The 24,049-nt window shown below is 44.2% G+C and overlaps 1 long non-coding RNA gene across 1 annotated transcript; it reads left to right on the top strand.

Annotated features, from left to right (window-relative positions):
* Positions 1–11,431: 11,431 nt before the first annotated feature.
* On the top strand, positions 11,432–16,026 carry LOC119023192. Its single transcript, XR_005076197.1, has 3 exons — positions 11,432–12,079; positions 15,542–15,652; positions 15,889–16,026. It is a non-coding gene; the product is annotated as an uncharacterized LOC119023192 (long non-coding RNA).
* Positions 16,027–24,049: the final 8,023 nt, after the last annotated feature.

Below are 24,049 nucleotides of genomic sequence, written 5' to 3'. Positions count from 1 at the left end.
TAGCACACTTGCAGTTTGATTCGGATTCGGATCAGATTAGAAGACTGACTTGTATAGTTATCTTTTTTTTTTTGTTTTTCTGCTGGCATCAACACATATTGTTTTATTTTGAAAATTAACCGGATGGTGTGTTGTTGTTTCGGTGTGGGACTTCCTGTCTACTCTGTGATGATTTGCTGCGGCATGCTCCCACAGAAATACAAGCGGGATGCTGGGATGGAGCAGATACGCCATGCAGCTGTGCCGTGACAGAGCGGACTGGGACTGTCCACGTATCTGGTGGAATCTAGCCATCAGGGTTTTAACCGACCCCTCCTTATGGGGACTTTGTCAGTCTTTATAATCCCTCACCTGACTTCCTCCTTTGCTGCTGTAAAGAAACAGAAAATATAAGTAGCAATAAGAGGAAGTGATGCCTGGGTCTGGCTCAGAGGTAGTTTGACATTCATCAAGGGAGCTGAGAATCCAGGAAGAGCAGGTAGAAATTAGGGAGAGACGTCAGTGTAAAAAAAAAAAAAAAAAGTCTTTCATATTTCTCAGTAAGGACGTCTTAATTTGCTTTCTGTTGATCTTACAGAGTTTGACAGTGGGGGGCGGTGACACTCAGGAGGTAGAGTGGGTCACACTGAATGACCCTGAACTTAACCCCAACATGCTCTCAAAGGCTGTTCCATCAGTGGGTGAGCGTATGCTTGAATGGCTAAGCATAGTGAGGCACTCTGGATCGGAGCTGCCGCCATACTGCTCCTGACGAGCGGGTCGGCACCTTGGTCTGCAGCCTCTGCCTTCATTGTGTCAGTGTGTTCGCGAATGGGCGCATGTGACAAGTGTTGCGGAGCACCCAGCGGTCGGTAGATCAGAAGAAAATGTGCTGTACAAACGTAAATTTACTATCGATATAACACTCTCAAAATGAGGTTTGTGTAAACTTGACATGCTGCAAGCCCGCGTTGCACTGTGTACAGTGCGGTTGCTGAAATCAAAATGAGAAGAAGTCCAATAATTCGACTGACAAAATGAGATTTGACTCGAGGGGCTACTCGAGAGAAGATTGTCACTTTGGGAGCGACACTAGTGTTAACTAACCTCTCCTGTCGAGTCATACCTGTCATCCTGCTCCTGACTAGTAGTCCACAGTGTTTTCTTACCTCAACCCATCTCCTGCCTCATTACCCTGTGGTGTACAGCATTAATAATAATAATAATAATAATAATAATAATAGCTTTATTTGCATAGCACTTTTAAAAACATGGTTTTCAAAGTGCTTTGACAAAACAAAGCAACAATACAATTTACAAATATAAAGGACAATGAAAATAAATTTGCATGAAATAGTTGAAGTAACACAGATAGTGAAACAAATTAATAAAGTGGGTGAAATAATAGAGATGGAATAAATAAAACAAGTAGAACAGAACTCAAGACGGTTGGAGTAAAAATAAACATAAAGGCAAGTCTATAAAAATGGGTTTTAAGAAGAAGTTACTGGTCCTGCAAGCCTTATGTCCTGAGGCAGGGTGTTCCAAAGTTGAGGTTTGTTTTGCCTAATATCATTGACTCTGTTTCTAATATAATTTAAAAAAGAACTTGCACCTTTCGTGAGAGGCATCGATGGAAGGAGGGGGAGGTTACTGACTCTATAACTTTAAATACATTTCTGGGGTTGGCGTGATTAACTAAAAGTAAATTGAATACAGTGTACCAATAAACGTGCGCTGATTTGTTGCCTGATTATCTTCTTGCTTGGTTGTTTGATTTTGTGTAGAATGTACACACAATAAAGGTATTTTCCGTCATCCATGACCACACTATTTTTTGTCCGTCCAGCCCACACAGGAACACCAGCTGCCACCTTCAATGATGACCATCTGAAGAGTTTCAGAGTATCAAAAAGTCGGTTCTCCTGAACTCCGAGCTGGCAGTAACAGAGCTGGGGCCTATTGTTTGGACTCTGTAGGACACAGAAGCTTCACTGAAGCTGCTTTTATTCTTTTCCAGCTAACTTCTGTCTATTTTTCAACCTACTTTCCGCAGATTCGACTCAGCGGCAAATTTCACCCTCACTGTCAGAGCCTGGCTGCTCTGACTGACCCAATACCAGACCTAGAAATTTCAAAAAAAAAAGCTACATGGCACAGAACATTTCCCAGCTCATTTCCATCGACTGCTCACAGAGTAGACCCTTTATATAACGTGGAATGATGTGGCATTGTTACGTGATGAATAGATTGTCTTTAATGACCACACAATGTATTTAAGGATTCAGCACAATTTGGTACATTAGAGCAACAGATGTACAAACATAAAAACGGAGGCAGCAGTGTCTATTTTAGAATTATTTCTGAAAACAATTGCATTCTTGTTGAGCATGGCAAACCTCCAGGAGCACAGTTGGAGCCTCTCAGTTTGCCAAATACCAGTGTGTGTGTGTGTGTGTGTGTGTGTGTGTGTGTGTGTGTGTGTGCATGTGTGTGTGTGTGTGTTTCAGACTTTTCATTGGCAATCATAAGAAGCTATAATAACATTGGAGACATTAACCTTGATATCCCCACAGATACTTGCAGCACTGTTACAGATTGAGTGGGGTTGGTGCTCACTTTGCAGCACGTCTCAAGTTCAGTTCTATGCTGTGTGGGACACATCCTGCTTCAAGGCATTTCGTCTTGTAGCGTTGTTTGCGAGCAGTGGTGTCTTTCATACTGCCAAGGCACTGCAATGCTTGGATGCGGTGAGATACTGTGAACCTCAGGGTTTGTCTTGTTTAATTATTTGGTCAAATTACAAAATTACAAAACCAAGAAATTATTATTTTATTATTTTTTATAATACATCTACTGAGCTTGTATAGAGGTGCAGAATACAAGTATCTTTTTTCCTAATTATGATTGAGATTTTTTTTTTTTTTTTTTTTTTGGTTAGTTTTTTGGGTTTTTTTGTATGTTTGTCAGGTCCAAAATGATTGTTTTGTTTATCTCTGAATAAGAATTCTGGTAGTTGGTTCCAGCTTCGAACAAGGTTTGTCAGCCAAAAGCATAAAGCTGTTGATATCACATGGTATGTGTTTTATCAGTGATGAACATTCTTGGTAGTTGTCAGTTTATGTAAAGTTGACTGCCCTAATGTTTGCTAGCTAGCATTAGGAGTGTTAGTGGCTGAGTGTTTTCAATAACACCATCACCTGCTCGGCCTCATCGGAAATATGCGCATATAGGCCGACTTTGAAAGCAGGTTATTACAACCGAGAATTACATTTCATGTTATCCCGCAGTGAGGAGGACAGGGATAACTTGTCAGGTTGGACAAGAATATAACTTTTGTCCAGGAGATTGCTGTTTGTGTCCAGTGTGAAACCAAAAGTCAGCAGTTAGTTGCAAGTTGCATCACTTGTGTAATTTTTATAGGTAATCTATTTACATTTGTGACTGAAGCTACAGTTTTTTTTGTTTTTTTTTCAAGCCAAACCATGATGTTTTCCTGAACCTAACCAGGGAGTTTTCTTGCTTAAACCTTAACAAGAAATGAGCACACAAATAAGGTCTGGTACAGGTAGTCACTGGCCATCGATCTATTCAGTTGTTAGTGTATGAAGATGTGTTTAAATTAAAGTTAAATTTATTTCTCTGCAGTTACAGCGGCCCGCTACCCCGTGCTCTCCAGGGGACGATGAAGTTTGATTGGTGCAATATCTGTGTTAGTGGACGATAACAATAAAGAGTTAATCACGTCCAAATCGATCAAAACTGCCACACAGGCCTTGTCTGTAGATAAAGTACTGCCACGACTCTGCATGACTCACCATTTTGCAGTGTGTATTACAGCATTCAGTACTCCGAGTACTGGAATACTGATTTGCCATAACACATCTGGACGGACTCAGCACTGAGTGTGCGTGATCTACTACAAGTCAGCAGTTGCTAAAATGAGAAAGAAGATAAGGGATTAATGATGGCAAGCATTTTTAACTCCATAACTACATGTAGTATGAAGCAATCCTGCAATGAAATATCTAAAAATGACGAGGACTTTTGTTGTATATTTTGTTGAGTTATGTACTTACATTACCCCAAACCCCGAGGAATCCACAAGTTTACTTGTAGCAATATTTCATTTCATTAGCTCGCTGTCACTACTCCTGGGTTAGGGAAGTCAGCAAATGAATGCATAAATGAGCATGAGTAAAAATCCCTTGTGTGTAAGCAATGGTGTTTGTTACATGGTGGATTAACCTCCAGCAAAGTCAGTTTGACTGCAGGGTCATTTGCAGTGTTTATCCACAGCAAACGGCCGGATTACTCGACTGTCTGTGTGTTTAAATTTCACCTAAGCTCTCACTATATGACGCTCAGCAGAGTCTGCCATTCTCCCTCTTTTTTTTTTTTTTTTTTCGTTCAACACTCTGCAGTGTTTCCCAATTCTGCAGACGACTTTGGTTTGGTTTTGATATGGAGTCCCCTAGTGGAAGAAGTAACATTGCATTACACATTTAATGTTGCCACTTGGCATTATTTGTTATTACTGATCATTTATTATCAATCTCAGTCAAATAATTGTCACTTTTTTTTTATAATTTTTTTATCAGTCAGTAGTGAAGTATGGAAATCAACAGCACATGTCTTAGCATGGCCGGGCCTCAGATGTCTGTAAACAGCTTGGAGGTCATACGCCTTCTATATATATCCTGGCTGTGCATGCACCGCTTCAGTTTACTTATCCACAGTTAAACCAGGAGAGAACTCAGGCAACATGTAATATTGAAATATGTATAACACATGCATTGTAATTATAGAATCTTCCTGGCTTTGTATAACACCGAAGCACTGTCTTTGTCAGCGACAGGTCCACGAGAAGGTCAGAGCAGTGCGTGGTTGAAAACAACCCTACCATTCCCCAAAAGTCATCAGATTAGTTAAGAAAACGTGTCGTGAATGTTAAACGTTTAACTTGCCACCACTTCCTAAGGCAGTGTAGGAGGAAGGAGCTGACTCCAACCTGGTAATCATTGGATGTGGGAACCTCAGTCCTGACAGTTTAATGCAGTTACTGACAGAAGAACCAGGACCGCAATTCAGCAGGGACAAACTTAAACCTGCTATCATACTTCAGTGTCAATGAAGCTGTCCGCATGAGGACGACAGGTCGTCTGTGAAAAAAAAACAGAACACGTCGCTTATCCTTTGGAGGGGTGGCGGTGCCGGAGCCGATCCCTGCCAACATCGGGCGAGAGGGACAGGGTCGCCAGTCAATCACAGGGTTGACACACAGAGACAACCACTCACGTTCGCATTCGCACCTACATTACATCACATTTAAGGCTGTCAGCTAACCTGCGTGTCTATGGACTGTCAGAGGAGGAAGCATCTGGAGATCACCCCAAAATATCTGTCAAACAACTATCTGAAAACAAACTTTTTTTTTCGCACTACTTCAGTAAAGTTGCTGCTCTTCAAGAATTCAGCTCACTCAAGGATTCGCGGCCTCTCACTGATTCGAGGAGCGGTCAATGCCGAATATAGGTTTGTTGTTTGTTGCTACACTGCTAGCACAGCATGGAGAATTAAGATCGTTAGACAATGAACCAACCCTGACTGCTCCGGACAGCGCAGGTAAGAAAAAACACAACAACAAGAAAATCTGAAGAGACTCGAGGCAGGCTGGTTTTTCTTCCACGTGTTTTCCCGTGACATTGTTCCATGCTGCTTTGATTAATCACTGCAAAGCTAACCCACGGCGCGATGGATCATACAATCATTGACACGGCGAGGAGTTCTAGGGGAGGGCGATGTGGCCTTTTGGGAATTTTATGATGTTTTTTACAATAGCGATGTCAGCCAGGCCCTGGATTCTGTCTGTGTGATAGACAGTGAATTCACAGGTTTGTTTCAAAGAGCTTCAGATAATTCCCTCACACGTGCACCTGATGTAAACAGACCTTCTTCACAGACCAGACGGTCGAGTGCTGATCAACTATTAACTTTAAACTTTAGATCGTATCAACATCCACTGGTGGATTTCTGCCCCTCAAACATCCTCCCACTGTCAACATCTGTTTGTGTGTGTGTGTGTGTGTTTGTTTTTTCTTTTTTGATGACGTAGCACCTCTGCTTCTTCTCTCTGGACACTGCAAAATGTTAGCTACATACCTCCACACTGCTGCATTCTGTAGAACAGACCCGTCTATAGCAGAGCCAGCAGCAGCATCACATTCACTTTCAGCCATGTGCACTGATGCTCTATGAAGTCCGGACTACAAAAGTGTATCGAGACTAATGCCAATATTGTGATAGGACAAATTTATTTCACATTAAGATGCATTCTGGCATTATCTCTAAGGACACACACCAACACAGAGCAGAGTGCTACATGCTCTAACAAGGCGCCGCCCTTTGCAAATGGAGTGTATCCAGCAGGTGAGCCTGTTTGACACAGACAGACTTAATAAAATAAAGGCTCTGTGGTCAAGTTAACAGTAACACATAATGTGCAAGGTGACGAACATTAAAATAAAGCTTGCTGCAATCACCGTCTTTAGGTTAAGGCAAAAAGAATGACTTGGTTTGGGGTTAGTCTTGTAGCACGAGTTACATAAGTAACACAACTAATGTCACGTTGTATGGGTGATGTCACTCACAAGTGTAACTGACTTGCGTTACAAAAATCAAAAAGAAATCACTCTTGCTCGCAACATTTGAACATTTGTAAAATCCAGCCTGGGCAGTGTTTTGGTGTCATGTCCAAACGCAGCGCTCTGAATGCCTGGTAATGTTGTTAAAGGAACAAAAATAATCCTGATTTCCTCTGTTTTTAGCGTGGACCGTCTTCATTAGGGCATCTGTCCAATTTTTATAGAACGGAAGATATGAAATGAAGCAATTATGCGTAATGTCAAGGTTTCTCCCCCAAAAAACTTCCTCACAAAATTAAAAAAAAAGTTGAAAAGCTAATCCCTTCCAGGAAGTTATTTAGTAAACCATCGACCTGGAAAACAAACTATTAGCGCCGACGTCCAGCGGAGAAGACAAAATAATAAGCGCCGTGCACATAAATCAAACCATGCTCACCAAGCATCTGATCCTAAAGTGTAAACAGTAATGTCTGTGGTAATGTGGGTGCAGCAGTGCATTCAAAGGCGAACGGTAAACACCGTCCTCATAACGAACTAATTATCCCAGGACTGAATTAGACCCTAATATGCTGCTGGACAGTTGTTAAGAGATTAATTGAACGGGCCGAGTGTGTCCTCGGCGTGCTGCCGCGACCGACGCTGCGGATGACAGTAACGCGGCAGCATCGGGCTGCTGGGACGGGGATTTTAAAAGTAGGGTAATCCATTTCATGAGCGATTACCTGCACGCGGCTGCAACCAGCGATTCAGTGTATCGCCGCTCTGCAACGGAGTCCGACTTTTTCTTTTTTCTTTTTTTTTGGGTTCGAACTTTGCTCGTACTGTGCCGCAGAAATCCATAGAGTGCAAAGTTGGAGAGATAATTTATTTCAATTCTAATCGTTCATCAATAAACCATTATGAACTCCCCCCCTCAGCTTGTTTAATTAAACACACGACCCAAACTCCAACTCAGGTTACAGGTACGATTAGGTGTCACTGAAAAGTATCTGCAATCTGATTCTTTTGGATTCAGACGACTGTAATCCCATTACATGTGCCATGTCACTCTCTCAGCCGCGGCAGCGGCGCAGCGCCGCAGCCATTATCGATAAGCTAAAGGCAGAATGACATGCTTTGAGGAGCCCCTCTCTCGATTCATTCAGCCTCATTTTCTACCTTCTTTTATCCAGCTCAGTGTCTTTCTGCCCTCGCCGTCTTCTCAGAATGAAATGCCATTCTGAATTAGGGAGTGAATTGGTGAGACTGATGGTTTTTGAGGGTTTCGGGAGATAGCTTAGTTGAGGCTGAAAGAATGTGTGATGGTGCGCATTTGATTCTGTTTGCGTGTGTGTGTGCGCACGCGCGTGTGTGTTGCTGCAAAGGTGAGAGGCGACGAGGAGAGAGAGCGAGAGAGGGAGAGAGCTTGTCAGCCAACACGGGTCATGAAAAATGCATGGAGGTTGCCGGTGTCAGTTTGCCGGAGCGAAAGCTGCAGAGAGAGAGCACAGACGGGGTTTTCTGAACTCTGGCTGTCTGCACTCTCACTCACCTGGCCGCCGCCGCCGCCGCCGCGCCTTTCATTCTCTACAGCTCACTTCATTAGTCCTGCTCGCCCTCACAGACAGCTGTATTTTACATGAGCTCTCTGCGGGCTGGCACTGATTGTAAATACACTTTTCTTTCCCGGCGTTAGATCCTTGCGGCACTGGCCTAATACCTGCCGTCTGAAAGTGCACTGTGTGGTTCCTGGGGCCGACATTTTTTAAGATCGTCACTGATTGATTTTTCAGCCTAAACAAACTTAATTAATCCTCTTCGTTTTCATGACTGAATAAACGAACTGACCTCAAAGGACAACGCGTCTTCATGCTGTTTTACTTTATATGTGGCGGACCCCGCCACCTTTCTAGCTTCAAACAGTGTTCTGGGACCTTACTGTCCCTCTGAGAACAGCTTGTTGATTCACTTATGGAAAAGATAAATATTTCTGAGGGTTATTTTTCCTCTAATTAACATTGTAAGTATTAAAATTCCGAGTTTTAATTTCTCAACCAAAACTACACAGCACCTCTGTAACAGAGCTGGGGGTGCAACTGCCCAAACTCCCATCTGGATACAAGTTTAATTTCATATCCGAACGCACTGGTCCAGACATTAAAACATGAAACCTAAAAGAATCTTAAGCGGAAAGAAACTTCATGTCACACTGTTTTAAAAGTTGTGTTCTGTGTTCCTGCACTAATGAAAGCAGGCCGAGCGAACCTTGGAATGAGCGCACAAGGAGACGTTTTAACCTTGAGCGTGAACACCGTTTACAGTGTTGTTTTCTCCGAAGGCTACGGTTACTGCGCTTTGGAAATCTGTCTGGAAATGCCACACTCCGTAATGATCGCACGGACATTGGAAAGAACAGCCATGAGAGCAACGGTCCTTTTCGATGATAATGTCGTGTACTGCAAAGTCTGCACATTTTAAGAGCTTTAGTCACATTTTAATTCTTGAAAACGTGACGTATGCCACGTTTCTATTTTTTTTTTTTTTTTTTTGTGTTTTGTGTTTTGAAGCCAGTCAGTTATCGACCACTAAGATCCACTAAATGTGCAGTACAACCAAATCATCCAATAAATAAAATATCTGAAACATTTTCATTATTGGTATGATCATGAAAATCCTCATACGTGACTTGAAAAAGCTGACTGTGCAGTCCTACAATATCCTGATATACTTGCAAAATCGGGGCGATATCGTGAATCGCAAGAGGAAATGTGACGTTGCATACTTGTACTCTAATAAAAAATCATTCTGAATGTGATATGTGGTTTCTTCCAATATTTATTGATCTCATTCGCAACTTGTCCGATACTGATGTTTGGGATTACAGCATCAGCATCGGATCAACCACCAACCCAAAGCATCAGTATTCTATTTTTTGCTATTTTACAAATTGGACCTTTAATAGCGTGAGGAAGTGATCACTTTTGACATTTTAAAGGCAAATTCTGCTGAATTATGGCAAATAATTCATACCAAAACTTTATCAAGATTAAATCCTAACTGTGTGGAGGAGGCCTTGAAACAACATGTGGTAGTTGACGTTAGATTTAACCTCAGGTAAGGGTGTTCATACGCATACATTTCTGAAATTACACAGTTCAGTGAATTAACAAAAAAGAGAAACAAAGTAATAGTCAGACACCCCTTTTTTTTTTTTTGGTGGGTTGAATGAGCCAATCTGCAGCCCTGAACTGATGTGGAACAATCATCTTGCGGGTCACATGAGACCACGGAAATGAGCCAAAAATGCTAAAATGCTTGGTGCAGAGAGAATGCGACGATAACCCTGCCGCTTTAACACCCCCGCCGTTTCTATCCAAAACTGGATGCTGACAGCATTAACGAAAAAAAAAAAAAATACACAAATGAAACTGCTCTCTCCTCATTTGCCATGTCACTCCAACCTATTAGACACCCAACCTTGTTCTTCCTGCGGCTGACACTCTTCAAAAAGTTTTCCCTTTCGCTTCAATATTACTAATTTTCAAATTTCAAAACAACGCCACTTTCAGTCAACCAAGGTTGCAGCCGCCTCCTTCGCGAGGCCCCGAAAGAAAGGGAGAGGAGGAAGACAAACAGCGAGCCGCTTCTGTATTCGCCCGACTCTGGATAGATTAAGATACTTCAGCTTTTGCGCGCTTGTTGAGACCGCCGAGCTTAATGCACTTTGTGTGTAAAACATCATCAGTGACTGGTTCTGCGCAGTAAATAATGAAGTGCGCCGCTGCTGAGCACGTGGTCTGCTTTTATTTATTCAATCTTTTTTTTTTTTTTTTTTTTTCTTTCTTTTACATACAGTAAGTCTGTGCATCCTGAAAGCTAAAAAAACCCCAGCGTCTCCATGGAGATCTGGCAAGAGAAATTCACTGTTAAGTATCCCTTACATCAACACAGAGCCATTAGCTGCGAAAGCTAATCTCGCGCGATGAGATCCCGCCTTTGGGTCGAATCCTCGTCTTCGCTGGCTGTCGCCCTCGTCGGTGTGACCTTTGGCAGCGTGTCAGAGCAGCAGCATATCGTGACATGCGGCGGCGCTGCGTCTCTCTGATTCCCGCGCCGCTCGGGTTGTATAATGTATGCTGCCAGCGCACCGTATTTGGCTTTAGGCGAGCGAGGAGCCCGACACTGACTCAGTGCCTCTCCACATGCGCCGCATATGTCACAGTGAAAGCTCTGCGCTTTATACATATGCATATCTTCTGTGTCTGCGGCTCAGATACCTTTATTTTTAGATATTACTTCAAAATGCAGCGTGGGTTTTGCTTTCTCCCATCTATAAGCTCAGAAGACTAATGAATGCATGAGAGAGTTGAGTTGACTGTGCGGTTCCTGCCCTACTTCAATGAGTTGTTTTCCTCCTCTGTTTGTTCGGTGTCAGCGGTGAACCCTGACTTGGGGTGAATTCACAGTCAGAGGTTTGAAAAGTAATCTTTGTCTTGTTTTTGTTGCTTTCGCTCGGTCGTAACCGTTGTTTTAACTATTTTTGCATTGTTTACACTTTGTATCAATGTCAACCAGGTCGTTCTTACACGATAAAATACATGGGCGATATGACTGTGTCTGTCAAGATAGTGAAGTTCAATATCGGCCAACATCCAGAATGATTATCACTTTTAATGATCCGTCCAATTGAAGACCATAAAAAAGGCAGTATTCTTTATTTTTAAATTGATCTGCTTCATCAAGACATTCAGGCTATAATTGTGTCAACACAACAAAGAAATTTAAAAATAAGATAGAATCCTACAGATAAATAAAACCACTGGGCATACCTGTGAACTGACCTCCTCTCCTTTATTCACATTGTCATCACTGTCAGCACTCAGTTCCTCAGTGATCGTGCCGACCACTTTCGCAGGTTTTCTTGGCCGGTAGGTAGAGCAAACACGCCTGGTGGCGGAGAGGTGGCTAGTGATGCGTTCGAAGTTCGAAGGAACGACTCTGCAACGCGAACAAACTGACCTGATTCCCCGTTTGTCTTCTCTCTTGTTCGTTTGTTCGTTCGTTCTCTGATTCCTCCCCTGGCGTTCTCAGTCAGTCAGTCACTCGTTCTTGACTAGCAGGCTTTAGCTGTTAACAGTTGTGTTGTCTAAAAGTACACATAATCCTGAAGTTGCAGCTGCGTATTGGCCTTGAACTACAGCGTTATGTTGACCGTTGGCACGATCGTTTGAGAACGAGGAGCTGAGAACTCTGCATTACATGATTCACCGCTGAACGACGTTGTACCCGGAAGCGCGAACGAACCAACGACGTGAACGATTCTTCCTGCCGAACTGATCGGCGGGAGCTGAATCTTGACATCGAAGGATGAAAACCACCTCTAGAGTCCGCCTGTCCGCTCTATCTCACAAGCCTAGAGACACTCCAGCAGGGGAAGAGTGTTCACACAAGAGAAGCAGACGACACCAGATCTACCTGTAAGTTACCAGCTGTTCACTGTTAAAACCTGTTCAATGACGCAGTCGCTGCGTGCTTTCAAGTTGGTCTGCATACGCTGCACATGCCTGAAACTGTTGAACATTTTGTCAAGCTAATTTTTATTATTGCTGTCGATGACGTGTGGATGACTATTGTTTTAACGCCTTGGCCCAGTCATGCATGCCTGAAACGGTCTCAGTGACGGAAACAGGGTTCAGTCTAGTCGGTTTAAAACAATATCCCCCACACAGGCACCTTCTTCCCCACAGAGTCAACACGTTCCTCTTTTCTTCACACCCTGCAATCTAAACGTTCTCTCTGTATGCCCGGCTAACCCATCTTATTATCTCCAACCCCTCCACAGCAATCCCCAAACAATGTGGCGTTTTTTTTTTTTTTCCCCATCTCTATACCTCTACCATCTCCCAACCTGTCAGCCTGGCTGTCGATAGTTTTCTTTTTGTTTTGTTTTTTTTTTTTGTTTTTTTAAATCCGTTCTCTCTGTCTGTCTCCCTCCCTCCCTTCCCCGTCTGCACTTTTCCTCATTGTGAAGAAGAATTGTCTACTCGCCCTGTGTTTTCTTTGCCTGGCTTGCATTGTGTCTGTCAGACTCACCGTCTTTACCCGTAGTATTTGACAGCCACACCTGTCTGCTAAGTACTCGGCAGTGTTTCTCCTGTCGGTTTCTATTTGTGTGGTTCGCAGTCTTGCGAGTCTGTTAGGCCGGTCGACTGTGCTGTTGTACCGCGTGCCTGATAATCAATGCGACACATACAGACCCTGGGTGCCTTGACCTTGTCTGGTGCAGTGAAGTCATCTCTGGCAACAGTCTGCTCGGCCCTGCCTCGGCCTGCGCCGCCGCTCTGCTGGGAAACACGCTCTCTGTGGACAGAGGAGCTAAAACTGAGATTCGCGGTTTCCAAAAATGTTTTATTTCCACTGCGAGGCCACAAAATGCAGGTCTCAATCCTCCTCCGAGAGAAGAGGGGAAGGGAATTTATCTAACTTTATCTCTCAGTTAGTGTTGTCATGATGCGGGCATCTTCTCTAGCAATTTTTAGTTGAATATTCGATACCACAGAAAACTGACACAGCACGGGGGCTTAAAATTTCAGGCTGTCATAACAACAGCGAGGCCGTTCGAGCTGGCTGATTTTCAAAATAAAACACCCTGTGGCCACCCCTGGATCCGCAGCACAACAAAGTCGGCGATATTAACAGCAAATAAACACACTCACAAAACAACAACGATTTAACTACATGGCCTTCTCAACCAGAGCAGAAGGACAAATGACAAAATAACACAATATCAGGCCGGCATGACTCACAGCTTCTGAAATTCTCCCAGCCGGATTCGAAGCTGCACTAGAGGTCGAGGTGATTAAATAAGTTACCAAGTCCATTTGTGAGTAAATACAGTAATGTTCCATTTCCAACATAATCCCGTGGACCAAAACAGTCTTTTAAAGGTGCTCATACATATCTTTGTAGTTTAGTATTTCAATAGTTTGGAATGGTTGTAAAAGATTATTAGCTTTGATTGGGCAAGCTATACATTCAGTTCAATTCCACCTTTATATCTGTCTGCTCAATACAAACTTACAGCTAGCAGCAGGCTAACGTAGCGTAGCATAAAGAGTGGAAACAGTGGGCGGTGGTTAGCCTTGCTAGTGTTGACAGCAAATTGATGTGGAACAAAGGATGGGGGGGTTTCTTGGCTGCTAACAGTGTTTTCTTGAGGTATTTGCTGGTTGCCTAGCAACCTCACATCAGTGCCTTGTCATGATTTTGGTTGATTCACAGATTTCCCCCCAAAATAACGCGTTCATTAGTGAGCTTTAGAGGCTCTCTCTGACAGAATTCGTAACTTTTGGACAGATCGGACTGCTGACTCGAGCTTCATATCGAGCGGACAGATGAAGCTGGTAGCTTGTCTGATTCTTGTCAGAGGAAGCAAATGAGCATCTTTCTCCAAAATCACCAAAGACTTTCCTTTCAGGAAAAAATCTGTTTAAAAAATGTTCACTCTTAAGCTGCCATTTTGTGCCTGAGAGTGAGGGGAAAAACACAAGTAGTTTCCACACAAGTCCCACAAATAATGCATCATTTTCGCTCCACCACTGAGTGGATTTTGGTGGAAGATGTGTATTCACTTATCTTTTTCAGATGTCAGAAGCTGCAAGTAATGCAGCGACTTGTAGAATAGACAACGCGATTCATTTCTGCCCTGCCGGCTCCGGGAAAGAAAAAGGCTTGTGACAGCTGGTGTGGCACTCCTCAGGCAGCACTTTTTCAGCAGCACTGACGCCTGCACTGTGGAGGTTTCATCACACTTGCTTTCAGCCAAGATTTTTTAAAACACTAAAAAGGACGCTCCCCCGGGATTCCTGTCTGCCATCGGGGCTCTTGGGATACTGAGATCTCACAGATGTAATTGGTGCTAGTCTATCACCGGGCTCGAAACTAATCTGCAAAATCATTTCTAAAACCACCCGGTGCAGACAGGCTAAATAGAGCAAACGAGGACACGTTTCCTAGAATTAGTTCACAACCAGTTATGATCTAAGATCACCCAGATCTACAGAGAAAGGCTGAACAGCTGCGACTAGAAACATGAGGCTGGAGATGAAAACTGAAATGATTTTGCCTCCCAGTCATCTGTTTCATGTATGTAAGTCCAGCGCATCTTTCACTGGAGCGGATAACCTATACATGGGGAAACATAAAGCATGGAGAAAGAGACGAACAAGGGGCCTGGAGTTGAACTTTGAGTGACACCAGATGCGACACACCGTGAATAAAGACGGGTTCCATGTCACCGCTAAAAGTGAACATCTGCTTATTTAAAGCAGGCGAGAATAAGACGTGTATCCACAAAACCGCCATCTGTGGAATACGTGCGGCTTAAAAGAAGGTGTTTTCAGCTGTAATAACAGAAATTCCCAGGAGACGCTGTTATTATTCACAAAACAAACTTGCTGCTACATCTGTAGTGTAGGATGGAGAGGACAGGATGAGATACTTGGTCAGAGCCTGGTCAGAAGCGCAAAAAAAAAAAAAAAAAAAAAACTTTGTCATTAACTGCAGGGTTAGAATCTCCACAATTCAGTCGGTCGGGTCATTTTATGGAACCCATAAGCAGGAGAGAATATTCATTCAGATTTACTGACACGGCGAGCAAAGGAGGCAGATAAAAAGCTGCGACTCCCTCCCTCTGAAGCAGTCATAAAGTCCAGGGACGTGTCGTTACCGCTCCGCTGGCTTCTAGCTCTGCTCACCTGTCTGCAGTCGGCTCATCGCCTCCTCCAGGATATGAAGCCCAGCTCCACTCCCACTCTTCACTGGTTCGCTGTCTCGGCTGTGATAATGGCCCGCCTCTTTCGCTCTAAATCGCCATCCTTTACTAACATCCCTCTTATTTTGTCATATCTGTATTTAGCATGTCCTCCCTTGTCCCCCAGGATTGACTCATCTGCCTGCCTACCTGCCTGCCTGCTCGTCCGCCAGCCATCTTTTCGATCCTCCGGCTCTGCAAAGCTCTGCCGTCTCGTCTTCGTTCCCAGCACCGGCAGGTTTTTGTATGACCAATCCTTACATATTGCACATTCAAGCTAACTGCTTTTGCAGGATAGCCGACGTTCTATTTCGGAGTACTTGGTCCTTGTGTAACTTTGAATCCCACTGCTGTTTCATTACCCTGATTTTGTCTTCAAGGCTTGTGCTTCTATTGTACTCCTACTGTCAGAAGCCGGCTGTTTGTTGTTGTGTAAAACAAAAATGCATTATTTCTTTCGCCTTTTTCCACCAGCATTCCTTCCCGTGTGCACAGCAGTGATGCCGGCCAGAGGATATGGACTACATAATTAAAGCCATAATGAACCGTTATGTCTTTTTTATTTATTTTTTTAATTTTACATTACTTTTTATCTAATCACTTAGTCTATAACTCCAATAAATGTATGAGAGCCCAGCAGAAAGTTTTGCCTTTGTTCTCCAACCAAGAAAGCCGAAGAAACTCAGTTTAAACTGGGAAAAGCAGCCTCAAGTTTGAGATTCTGAAAACGGCAAATGCAGAAAATGAGGATGTCTTGGATATGCACTGCAGGGAGCGGAGTAAATTATCGCCGGGTTGTTTTTTTTTTTTTTGTGCCGCAACTATAACGTCAGTGTTGGAGAGGTTTTGGAACGCCACAGAGGGTAAAATGTGAACTCTGTCAGTGGATTAGTATGGAAAAGGCTTCCAGACAAGATCAAACCAACGTCAAGAAACACAGACGATGGAGCGAGCAGATATATTATTGATGATTGGAAGCAAATGATGTAAGTCTGCTATATAAAAAAACAACACATCAAATATAAATACGAGGCATAGAATAGTATTCAGTTAAATGCATAATGGAATTTTTTGTCAAATGAAGTTTTTCTGTCACCACGTTTCTTTATATTTAGTCGGCATATTGCCTGTCTGCGCCTGGTAAATCTAGGCTGGGTGCTGAAGTGTTTGCATTGCAATCACAATGATAAACACAGTCTGAGTGGTTTGACCTTATCTGAGGCGAGTAAATCAGCTCTGTATGCAGAGAAAGTTTCTCTCACCCGCCGCCTGCTGCCCTCGGCTCCATATGGCTGCGAAAAACTGTGTTACCTATTAAAAAAAAAAAAAAAAAAAAGTCCTCCAGACTCCTTCTCGATAGCGGAGAACTACAGCTGAAGTAGTCTCGCTGATGTTCGATCTTTTCAGGGCCCCCGAAACTTAAAATCTAATTATTGTAATTACAGTGACACGTACTGTAATGTCCTGCACTCCCCTGACCTTGGCACCAACCAAGCCTGTAGTGTGGGAGGAGATGAGACAGCCCTCGGTGCGTGTTACTCTTTCCTGGTGTCTGTAAAGTGAAAGGAGGTGCTGGAGTGACCTTGCGTATCAGAGGAGGTGCCGTCCTCCGGGCAAAAAAAGGTTGGCAGAACATTTTCAAAAAGTTCCAGTCGCTGTTTCTTGTTAATGTGAGGCATGTGGGACTGCGGTGCAAGAGCTGAATCAATACAGGAGAGAGGATCGTACTTCCACTCCTGTGCTTGTTTGCGATCCGCATTCCTCTCTCCGCTCCAAGTTGAGACGCCGGGAGACGCGACCGGCCGCAGGTCAGTCCCCGACCAATCAAGACTTCCTGTTGCGACGTGCATGATGCAACTGGGAGGGGAGGTGCCAAGGACCGGCCTCCGGGAGCAAGGATGCAAACAAACAATGCCGCCCGATGGAGTGCGTGTGATACGATGACGGCGTCCCTAATGCAGCGTCAGTCATCCTCTCCTCTCATACACCAGGATAAAATGATCAGCTGTTGCGCCCAAAGCTCATTTTCGTTCCCAGCGCCCGCGGCGTGTCAGGTCAAGCTGATGCCGGGCTTATCTCTGTGAAGAGATAACCGCATGCAAATGCAGAATGCTGTAGGCGAGGGTTTTGGATTCGCAGTTCAATTTTATTTTGTTCATCTTTAAAGTAGCATTGACAGGTATAGCTGGAGCTGGCTTTTGTCGTATGCAGGTAAACAGCTGGCTAAAAGGTGGAGCGCGATGACGGAAATGCGATCGAGAATCCGATCAGATGTCGTCAGACGACGACGCGGTTCTTTACAAGCTTTTGTATCAGCACTCATTTGCAGATGTATGAGTATATTAACACATCCTCATCCTAGATGGCTGACAAATTAAACCGGTCCCACAACAACACCACTGTTGGAGCCCACTAGTAACACACGTACCTGACCATAGTTGGACAGTAAAAGCTTGATTAAGAAAACACTGTGGTTTGACTTAGAATAACTACGTTCCTGATGACATTTCCATTTGACATGTACCTACGTTACCTATGCTACATTATGTATGTGATGCTACTTATGTTACTAAATTAAAAGAACTCACCATCGCCTTCTGGAACAGCGGTCTCCTGAATCAAAGTCCTGTGCTTGTTTCATTCTGCCGACCTCCTCACCAGACAGACTTGATGCCTTTTATACTCTTGACTTCCTCCTCTGCAGTCGCAGTGACCACTACAGCCACTAGAGGCCGCTAGCTAACAACAAACGTCAATAGGGCTTGTAATGAGCTGCTTGAATTTTAAATGTATACAGTTGTTTTTCTAATGAGGACCAGCTCAATTATAGAGAATAGCTGAAATTACCGGAGCACAGAGGAGGGGGTCTTTGCCTGGATATTCACTATCCAATATCCCCAAATCCGCTGGTTACACCTGAAGGCCCCAAAATCACCGTCAGACGATAGCTGATGGGTTCTGAGATTATTAAAGGGCTGGTATCATAGTCTAAGAACTAGAATCATGATGTTGTGAGAGTGGTAATGCCTTAAAAAAAAAAAAAAAAAAGGTCAGGTGGTCCCAAATAACAATCATCTTTGATCAAATTTTAGTTAGCTCAGTTATCTGAACCCCCCTGACTCGAGGTGTCCGAGGCCAACTTCACGGCTTTGCCGCCCTATCATCTGATATTCTTTGTGAACCTCTCTAAACCAGAGTGCTAAGATGCTTTTCAGAAGCTGGGCTTAGCTCTGCTTAGTACCAGATGACTCCTCAAGCCCCATGCTGTTTCCAATACCGCAGCGCTGCCTGCAGCCGAGCCATAAGTGATACAGAGAGGGGAAGCAGGAGCACGGGGGAGAGGGAGGGGGGGGGGGGGGCTGGAGAGGAAGGGGGTAGATGAGAGGTTGGAAGAGATAAAAGGGATGACAGAGTGACAGAGGAGGATGGGGTAGGGCGCAGAGAGTGCTGGGTGGTGGTGGTGGTGGTGGTGGTGGCGGTGGGGTTTCCACGATGACTAGTTTGTCTAGTCAGGTTTGTTCTCCTCTGTCAGCTCTCCCAAGCATCCGTCCATCCTGCTGAGATTGAGAGAGATGAAAGTGTGAGGATAGCTCGGCGGCTAGAGAGAGAGAGAGGAAAGGTGAAGTGAGCTCCTGCAGGGATGGCAAGGAGCAAAGCAGGCAGGGGGGGGTTAGAGTTGGTGAAAATAGCCTGCGCTGAACTACAAGCTGCATTCCTAATGCCACATTTGCTTTTCATTGGCTCCAGCGGTCTGTCATTTGCCGCTTGCCAGAGAAGCACTTACAATCAGACCTCAAGTATTATAGGAACTCCCTTATGGGTGCTATTCTGGAATTCATTGATCTTGCCCGATGCAATGAAAGTCAATTTTTAACGGGCTCAGTCTCAGAAAGTAGCTTTCTTTCACTGTTTCCAGACAGTAACCGGGGGTTGCTGGTGGAAAGTCTTTTGGTGAAACTGCATTCGCGTGTTTGTAGAAACATACCGCGAGAAATTCCAATTCAGAAACAGAAAGAATTAGACCACTCAATTGAAATATCGTATGAAACAGCGTGCGACAGTAATGAACCACAAACATCCTCCGAGGGTATGTTTGGTCTCAGGTCCAGCAGATAGTTGTAGGGATGTATGGATGACTCTTCAAACGTAACCCCAAATTGTAGTAATGGTTCAATATAACAAGCCCAGGAGTCTACAGCCATGCTAGTAGCTCTATGAACTTGAGCTAAATGCTAACGTCAGCATGTTAGTATGCACTGGCTGATGGGAATGTCACGCAGATATTTGGAGACACACCAAAGCATCGCACAGGTCAAAAATTCGACCTGAAGAGAAGGTCCGGGGATCAAGTTATTACAATTCCTCCTGAGGGGAATATGAATGTCTGTACCAAAGTTCAAACATTTCACTCGATGTCACTCAATTTATGTCTACCTCATATTGGCACCACATGAAAAGTCAGGAGATCACCAAAGTCATTGGGAGTTTTCTTCACGGCATCAAGTAGCTGTCGAAAATATTTCCGCTCAGGTTTTGGACCGACCAGCGCTGCCATCCCTGGAGGGGTATGACTAAAAAAAGTAGAATCACATCTCCTTTCCCTGTTATTCCCAGCTGGTCTAATAAACAAGTGTGAAATTGGTAAATTCAAATTTTAAAAGGGTCAAAACCAGCACAGTGTTACATTCTGTTGGTAGAGGACAATTTTGCAATGTTCAATTTATATTCAATGTCCAACAAGCCCAACGGCAGAGCGGGGTGAGTGTTTTTTTTTTTTTTTTTTTTCTGTCGAAAAGGGTAAAAATTTAGGATGAGGAGGTTGTGAAGCGTTGAGGACTGAGATACTTTCAGCAGAAGGGGCCCTCAAATGATGAAGCTTACTGCCCCGCATGATTAGTGTAGACTGCAACTACTGGAGCTCAGCTGATAACAATAGTCTGTAAAAGGTCTGCTTAAACAGCCAAACAGATTAATTTGTGTTTATTAACCTGTACCTACCACTTGATTAACATCATGTATGTGACGTTGTTTCATTATGTTTAAAAGAGCTCACTGTCGGCTTCTGGTTGCGAACAGTGGTGTCCTGAATCAAAGTCCTGCCCTAGTTTAATCCTTCCGCCATCCCCGACCCTCTCACAACCTCGCTTCCTCCTCTGCAGCTGCAATAGCTACTATAGCCACTAGAGGTCGCTGCCTAACGACAAACGGCAGTATGGGTCACAATGAGCTGCCTGAGTGAGCGAGCAATGAGCAGCCGACGGGGCCGCTGGGATATGGTAAACATTCTCGCCCTTGAGGCTAACATAAGCAGGCAAGCTACAAACTACAACCTTGTTAAGTATTACGGTTACTTCATCGCGTTGTTGCACCAGAGGGTCCATTTTGTTTACGTCTGCTTCCCCGAGAGGTCACATGAGCCGGTGCATGTTTGAGGTTTGAAACTATTTACCATGACTATTTACCCTAATGTAGGCACTCATACATATTAGAGTATATAGTAGATACCTTAGAACTTCACAGTGAAAATTCACATTTTGAGCAACCTGCAAATAAATCAGTCATGTCCCCTTTATAACACTTTTCAAAAAGCTACCATTTCATACATGACCACATGTGAAATAATCCGACTCGACCCTTGGCTGTTGTGGGAGGAAATGCATTTCTAGAGGTGAGCTGGAGGATTTTTTCCATTGAATACAATAAAGTCTGAAGTTGGAGCATCAAAAGGCGCCTCCACGCTGGCTTCCACAGCTTGATCTGAGATGCTGCACCCTCCAGATGTTGATCAAACGTTGTCTTCATACCTGTGAGGTCTGATCTTTTTGGAGGATTGTCCCGCTCTTCCTCCCATTTCGTCAGAAACGTACACGTTCCCGTCACCTGGCAGACGGTGACGGACATGTGGGGGGTGGGTTCAGAAACTGCAGACGGAGGCTGACAGACTATTAGGAGTCGGTGATCATTTTAAATTATGCGGGTTCACTTATGTTGAGCTTGTTCCAAAGTGCATCCAGACATGCGGTTGCACAGTCACAATTTAGCGCTGCATTTAATTCGGCTTTGACAGCGATGGAAGCAGCTGGAGCAGACGTGACTCTGTCTGCCGCCCTGATTCTGTGCTATCATCTTATTTCCCCTGCTGGTCGTCATTTATTGGGCCTTCATAAAGACAGAATGAGCGAGATCTCAGCCAGGCAGTATTAACCGCCCTCCTCCTCCGAGACAAACCAAAGTCAACTCTCTCTCCCGTGTTCCCTTTTTCTCCCCTCTCCATCTCGCCGTCCTTCTTACCTCTTGTTGCTTTTTCTCTTATCTTTCTTTTTTTCTCTCTCCCTTCTCTCACCCCCCCTTCTGATATCCTCTCCTCCTCTCCGGAGAAAACATAGGAGTCTTATCGCAGTTTAATCTCCAGCTGAGAGTCGGCGGTGCGGGGGCCCCAGCCAATGTGACTTTGTCGTTTATTCCGTGTCGGGGGCATCTTAGAGGACGGGCCGAGTGTTTGTGTCGAGAGTGGTCGGGTGATTGAGTCGCGGCGAAAGCCTCCAGGCGCAGGAAAACAGAGATGTGTCGGGGGGGGGGACAAAAACAAAAGGAGAGCAAGAGTGAATTTTCACAACAAGCGCAATTCAAACATGGTAATCTGATGCCCGGAGATATTTGAACACATATCCAGACAGAGGGGGGCTGCAGGCGGTGGGCGGTGGTGTCTGCTGTCTGTGAGAGTGTGTGTGTGCGCGCAACCCAGCGCTTTCATACGAGCACCGCTGTGATCCACCTACTGTGACAAGCGCTGCGGCTGGGAAACCAAATAATATGCAAGAGGAAAATTAAGGGATAGGATGGAGGGAAGAAGAAGGGGAGCGAGAAAAGGAAAAAAAAAGGAACTCGCTCGGGCCGCCTCGCTAAAGGACAACAGTGGGTAGAAGGAAAAAAGAAAAAAAACAAGAACTGGGAAGAAAAGAGAAATAATTACGATTGCTTCAATCTGCCTTCCATCCATTCCCAGCATGAAACCTCACCATGCAGAGAGAGAAATAAGAGCCGGAGTCTGAAATGGCCCCACAGGTGGAGGAGGGAATGAAAAAAAAAAGCACTTAGGATAATAAAGAGAGGTCAATCCCATTCAGAACAAAGACGAGGTGTCTGTGATATCCAGGTCAGATTCTCTCCGGAGGTCTGAATCTCTCCACTTTATGTTTTCGTAATGGGCTTTTTAATTTGATTGATGGGTTGCCTGTCAAATCCTCTCGCTCCCGAGGGGAGGGCTCGACACATTTTAGAAGTTACACTCCCCAGCTCGTAACGGACAGTCAGGGGGACGCGAGGGGAGAACAGGACTTGATGTGTTTGGATATCGTTTTGCTCCGTGAAGGAGGGATGAGGAGAAAGAGTGATGGCCGTAAATGACAAGACGGAAGCACCGCCTGAAATCATCGCACTCGGACGGTTTACGGACATTTCGGGTGCTCGTGAATCATCGCTGTTGGGGCGTCACGACGGGTCACACGACCATAATTTCTGCATCTATAAAATGTGACACTTGTGGGACTGTTAGCGGAAAACAGCGGATGTGCCAGGATGCTGTTTTTTTCCTGTCATTGTGGGAGTTTTTGAGGGCGAACTATACAATAAAGCGCATGAATTTTACATTGTAAGTTCAAACAATCAAGTAAAATCCTAAAAAAAAAAAAAAAAAAGGCCAAAAGTAGTGCAGGATGTAGAAAATGGGTTGTGATTTTAGCCATGCAAGCTACTCGTGAATGTTTATGTCATCTGCAGCACAGGCGATTTGTTCCTTTTTTTAACACTGGGGATACTTTAAAGGCGAGGAATGTTATGCCTGTCAAAAAAGAAAACGCAAAATGTAATAATTGTCAATAATTTGTCAGTTATATTCCGGATCTGGACACGATGGCGTCCGGATCTAGGTCTATCTGTGATCTCAGAGGGGTGGGCCAGGGTGGAAGGTTACGACCCAATCAGCAAAATCAGTATTGGCTAAATATGTTTTGCTCTGGTTTGGTTCAGGCACAAACACCACTTGGTCAAGGATGGAGATGGTCCGGCTTGCTCTGAAAAACAGCTGGTTCGAAATGCCACAAAACCTTTTGAAATGTCCCCGGACGTCCTTTGGCAGCCTTGTTGGCTTGTAGTAACATTAATAACAGCTGGAAAGATACTCATAGCAACAATGAAATGTGAGCATGGCATAAAAATCTGCAACCACACCGTGTGAGGCTGTATTTTAGGCTAAGTGCTAACTGCTAACAGCATGGACGAAGCCTCTGTACATGGGACGCCCGCTCTACCCACTGAGCACCCCAGAGAAGTTTCCATTTTCTGACAGTTCTGACAGCATGACAGGCATCAAGAATCATTGTAATACAGACGTCATATTACTGCTTAACCAGGCAATATAGAGGTGTCAGTATAAGATCAGGTTTTGACTACTCTATAATCAGTTAAAAGTTCCTTGTAGTACATTTAACATCTTCTTAGTCTGGGATGCTAACATGCTAACATTTGTTGATTGGCATTAAATGAGGATAGGAATGTCTATAGTTTGGGTTTTCTGTCACAAACAAAAGACATGCTGATGGTGCTAGATGAAATGTCAGCAAAATACCTAAAGCTA

The sequence above is a fragment of the Acanthopagrus latus genome, chromosome 7, assembly GCF_904848185.1.
Source record: "Acanthopagrus latus isolate v.2019 chromosome 7, fAcaLat1.1, whole genome shotgun sequence".
Taxonomy (NCBI): Eukaryota; Metazoa; Chordata; class Actinopteri; order Spariformes; family Sparidae; genus Acanthopagrus; species Acanthopagrus latus.
The sequence above is the reverse complement of the archived record's forward strand: the minus strand, read 5'-3'. Positions and strand labels throughout refer to the sequence as shown.